Source organism: Capsicum annuum, chromosome 7, assembly GCF_002878395.1.
Source record: "Capsicum annuum cultivar UCD-10X-F1 chromosome 7, UCD10Xv1.1, whole genome shotgun sequence".
Taxonomy (NCBI): Eukaryota; Viridiplantae; Streptophyta; class Magnoliopsida; order Solanales; family Solanaceae; genus Capsicum; species Capsicum annuum.
Window position 1 is genome coordinate 173898954 of NC_061117.1, and position 6256 is coordinate 173905209.

Below are 6256 nucleotides of genomic sequence, written 5' to 3' on the forward strand. Positions count from 1 at the left end.
GAACTTGGCACCAAAGAGAAGAGAGATCTACAACGGGCTAAGAATGCCAAGTGAGGTGCACCAAATTATCCCAGGCCTCCCTTCTTCCCCCTCCCCCTAAACTTCCATATTATGACAGATATGCGTATGCGGTATGAGGCTAAGGTAAGTTTACTTTTCCTAACCTAGCCTTCTAATCTACTTCATGAAGAAGAAGCTACACAATAGATGTAAAATCTGTTGCAACAACTGGGCATTCTGGTGCAACTGGTAGTGGTTCTATTGCAACTTATTATCCATTTGTTGCATAAGTTGCATTAGATTATTGATTTAGAGAAACCTATGCAACAGATGGACCATCCATTGCATCTTTACAATTACTAACCTATTTAAAAATTGACTTCTTATATCACAATATGTTGATAAAATTCTCTACCTCATAAGGAAAAGACAATTAACGTACCCAGAAGCTTATGACGCTGCCAATAGGATAATGGACCTCGACTTCTATAAGAAGCTCAAGGATAAGTACGATAAACTCCATGATCTAGAATCATCCTGTGTGGCACGGGATTTGATTCGTTAGTCTTTATGTTATACTGGGATGAAGAGGAAATGATAAAATATGTTAGGGGGGAGATGCCAAATCCACACGACAAGAGCTGAACCGAGGTAAAGAGGATTCTTGCAGTCATGAGCATGGACGACATACATTATTAGCTTGTTGAGATACTACTCAAGGAGGGAAATATCAATGTTTATGACTGCAATGAACTTGACATCAACAAGGTCATTTTTTATCCATGTACAACCACTGATGGACTTGTTTCCCATTTGTTGAGGCAGAGTAAACTGATGTATCATTTGCCAAAGGAAGTGTTGATAAAGAAATCATGGAATTTTGAAGGTTGAAACAAAGGCATAAACCTTTCAAAAAATAATACTAGTTTTGCGTGTGGCTTGCACGTATTTGCACACATTGAATGTTTGCAGACCGACACAAAAATGGCCGAGCCGATGACCTTTCTATGCGACAACGCTGTGGCAAACCTGCAAGAGGTCTGGGATTATGGCGTACTAACTGGACGCTTGGATCTTGCGTATAAAGAAGATCCTGTGAAATAATAATTTTTTATTTCAAGTCACACTTCACTTTACATTACATGTACATGTAGTGGCAATAGTTTTTTTCTAATGAAAGTTGAGTTTTTTATAATGCAATAGATTGTCAATCTGTTGTAAAATATATTCTATCTATTCTGGCAGATAGTTTATCTGTTGCAATAGGTTGGTCATCTGTTGCATTATGCCGATGTTATTTCTATCTAATCTAAGTCTAATCTGTTGCAATAGTGGGAAGACCTGTTTGATAATTTCTAACATATGACCTAAATTTTGCAATATATGCCTAAATCTATTTGATATTTTCCAATAATTAAGTTTGAATATCCATGTGCTCGACAAAACCAAACTAGTAGCAAATACACCATCATGAAAATTTCAGCAATTGGGCTTGAATATCCATGTGCCCAACACCACCAAAACAATAGCAATAACGACAATAATGTAGTATCTTCTTGCTCGATTTTGTTTCTCTTCAGAAGCCTTGACTTTCTTCAACAAATCCCAAATTACAAGATTTGCTTGTGAAGGGTATCGTTCTTCATACCAATTAAAGTAATCGCATCCAGCCAATTTCTATAAAAACAAGAACACAATTACAAAACAATTACAAGTCAATAATTAATCAACTAATTAAATAAAAAATTATTACCTTTGAAATCTTACAAGTAAAAAACCTACGACCTGAATTTTGTTGAGTCCATGAAATCTTTAATAGAGCTTCATGACCACACTTACAATATCAAAAATCTTTGTCACAAAAAATAATTAAAGATGAGCTTGACATTGTCAAACTCAGTTGAAAAAAATAAAAAAAAATACGCCAAAAAATATAAATAATCGAGATGAATTTGGATAGAGAAAAAAAGATGAAGAATAAAAAGAAGCTTTGGGAATTTAGGGTTAAATTTTAGGAAGAAGATGAATATATAAGACAATGGGAGAAAAATAACTGTTGGGGTCCAAATCAGCAAAAATGGGGGTTCAACGAGCATTGGGTTCGTGAATTACACGCGAGCAGCCAACTTGGAAAAAAGTGACAAACTGTCACATTTGATGCCTATTTTATTTTACGTGTTTAAAATGAACACTGTCTACTTGATGCCTATTTTATTTAGGTGTTTAAACTGAAAACTGTCGATGGATTTCGCCTTTTATATTTCAAGTCACTTTCACTTTTTTACATGTAGTGGTAATTTTTTAAGTCTAATGAAAGTTGAATTTTTATAATGTAACAGATTTTCCATCTGTTGTAACAAATATTCTATCTGTTCTGACATATAGTTTATCTGTTGCAATAGGTTGGTCATCTGTTGTATTGTGTCGATGTTTCTATTTAAGTCTATCTGTTGCAACTGTGGAAAGATCTGTTTGATAATTTCTAGCAGATTACCTAAATTTTACAATATATGCCTAAATCTGTTTGATATTTTCCAACAATTACGCTTGAATATCCATGTGCTCAATATACCAAACCAATAGAAAATACACCACCATAAAAATTTCAGCAATTAGGCTTGAATATTCATATTTCCAACACCACCAAATCAATAGCAATAACGACAACAATGTAGTATCTTCTTGCTCGATTTTGTTTTACTTCAGAAACCTTAACTTTCTTCAACAAACCTCAGATTACATGATTTGCTTGTGAAGGGTGTCGTTCTTCATACCAACCAAAGTAATCGCATCCACCCAATTTCTATAAAAACAAGAACACAACTACAAAATAATTACAAGTCAATAATTAATCAACTAATTAAATAAAAAAATATTACCTTTGAAATCTTACAAGTAAAAAACCTACGACCTGGATTTGTTAAGTCCAAGAAGTATTTAATAGAGCTTTATGATCGTACTTACAATATCGAAAATCTTTGTCACAAAAATAGTGGAAGATGAGCTCGACATTATCAAGATCAGTTGGAAAAATGAAAAAAATATGCAGAAAAAAATATAAATAATAGAGATGAATTTGGATAGAGAAAAAAAGATGAAGAATAAAAAGAAGATTTGGGAATTTTGGGTTAAATTTTAGGAAGAAGATGAATATATACGACAATGGGAGAAAAATAATCGTTGGGGAACAAATAAGCAAAAATAGGGGTTCAACGAGACTTGGTTGGTGAATTACATGCAAGCAGCCAACAGGAAAAAAAGTGACAAACTGACACATTTGATGCTTATTTTATTTTACGTGTTTAAAATTAACACTGTCTACTTGATGCCTATTTTATTTTAGGTGTTTAAACTGAACGCTGCCGATGGGTTTCGTCTTTTTTATTTCAAGTCAGTTTCACTTTTTTACATATAGTGATAATTTTTTATGTCTAATGAAAGTTGAATTTTTATAATGCAATAGATTGTCTATCTGTTGTAATAAATATTCTACTTGTTCTGACATATAGTTCATCTGTTGCAATAGGTTGGTCATCTGTTGCATTATGTCGATGTTTCTGTCTAAGTCTATCTGTTGCAATAGTGGGAAGACCTGTTTAATAATTTCCAACAGATTACCTAGCTGTTGTAACATATGTCTAAATCTATTTGATATTTTTCATCAGATGTATCGTCTGTTGCAAAAGATACATTATCTGTTGCAATATTTAAATCTAGTATTCCATTTCAATTAATAAGTTCAAATCTAAGGAAAAAATAAAATTCATAGACAAAATAAAATAAATCAAAGCCTTAAGAAATTAGCTGAAATAAATCAACAAATAAATAAAATATAAAAAAAAAATTGTTATGAGTACAGATCTCAACAAATACATCAATAATTTAAGTAGGATGCCAAGAATTCCTAAGGAGGGGTGAGGTTATTACTTGGACAGACTCAAGCTATAAAGATCTACTCAATATGGACAAGTTGTTCTTCATCCGGTGCTATGAAATTCGGCTTTGGTCATTGTGGATCTTTATTGTCGCTTACATATGGTTTTTGCGCTTTCTGTTCTCCATATTTCCATAAAAGGAGTAGCATATTGTCAATGCTATTCAACAGTAGCTTCTACATCCACCTGGAAAGCCAGAATTGGTCAATGCTAATAACGGGGATACAACAAAATAGAAAAGGATAAATCATCTGTTCTAGCAAATCAAATAGGTCTTCCTTCTATTTTAAATTATCCTAAATAGATTATATTTCTGTTGCAGTAGATGAATCAACTGTTGGGATAAATTTCTATATGAGGAAGACCTATATGATAATTTTCAATAGATGAACCATCTGTTGCAATATGTGACTCATCTGTTGTAGCAGATAGGTCATCTGTTGGTACAAATAAAAGCGATATGAAGAGCTGTTTGATTTGCTAAAATAGACGAGACATATGTTGCAACAGATACTTTATCTGATGCAACAAGTTAGTCAACTATTGCAACAGATGTGTATATCTGTTTGATAATTTTCAGTAGATGTATCATCTGTTGAAACAAATATGTATCTGTTTGTTAGTTAGAACAAACATATATATTCACCTTCTTCAACTCGTGCTGCTCTCCTATGGCCATTGTAGATTGCTCAATGCAAAACACGGATAGAGAAGTTGCAATTTTTGCTTTTTTGGATGCTAGATAATGCCTTGAAAATTGCTTTCCTTCTTCTCTTAGCCTTAATCTCTAACGGAGCGGATGAATATAAAATCCTTTTTGATGGAACGACACCTCTCTTAGATGTCAATTCCTTTACAGAAGCAGTTAATGCATTAATAACATTAATCACTACATCTTGTTTTGACTTGCAGTCTTGACATTTGCATCCGGAACATTCGCTGGGAGAGACAAAATCTGTATAACCAGTATGATCATACTCATAATGGTTTGTTTAAAATTCTGTAAGAGGAATATCATTAGCACCAACAGCAGCACCACTGCCACCACCAATAGCTCTATCACCACTAAGACCATCAACAACAATAAGCCCTTCCTCAAAAATTATTTTTCTTGTAATAGTTGTTGCTCCAAACAATTCCATTTTATTATGTCAATAGGGTCCGATAAAGTTTGCACAAACCGTAAAGTAAGAAAAAATGACATCTTCAACTCTTAATTGGTCGAAACTAGTGACGGATGCATAATCTAACATAAATCATTACATATATTAGAATGATGATTAGACCATTCAACAAAAATATTAATTAAAATAAAAAATAAATTATAATTATTCTTACTGCATCCTTTGAGGGGTTGAAGAGATAATTTTTTTTTGTATTTTTATCAGTTTTGGCCGACAACCATCTCAAAATTCTTGGACAGGAAACTTCTTCCTGATAGTTCACTTGTTGTCTTAAATAAGGAATGACTTCAAATGCCCAAGCCTATAAAATAACGCCAATAAATTAAAACCACTATTGAGTAATAAAAATGAATGATATCATAATAAAAGAAAGAAACATTTACCATGAAAGCCCATGAAAAGCTATACAAGTTGACTGTCTTTGGTGCTAATGGAGTCAACAAATATTTGATAGTCATTTTGAAGCTTTCATAACCCCAAAGATAGCTGTTAACGCCTCAAGATCCTTGGAGAGCTTTATTAAATCAACGCATATGTTGTTGTTAACATCTCTTGTCCAAAAAATATTATGTACAAACCAAACCAAGCACAATGACTGCTTGTTCTTCTTTGAAATTCTTTTACCTTTCAATGCTTCTATCAAATTTTTATTTTTGAAGCTTGGACCAATAAGAGACCCAAGTCATCATGATCATAGAACTTGCTTTTGCCTTTTTTGGGTGTGTGGGGTACTTTTTTTTGGGTTAGAATAGGTATAATATAAAAAGGAAAGGGAGGATAACATTTTAGTCCAACAACTATGACAAACTCCTTCCAACCAAAACAAACAGGCATGCCACAGTAATTTATCCACACCTCATCCATCTTATCTTTATTTTCATATATAAACCTACGATTGAGAAGTTTATATAGTATTTTCATTTGGAAACGAGCATTGTTGTCCTCCGACAAATCAAGATATTTTCCAAAGCAGCTATTCCTGAAATAAGTATCCAATTTTTATTCTCGAATTTATTTTCTGAAGGCGTTGAAAGATTTTTCCATGACTAACTTAACCATAAAATCACCCATTAAATTTGTGGTACCATTGCACTGCATTCTCACAGGATAATGATCAATGCTAAAGTTTTTGACCAA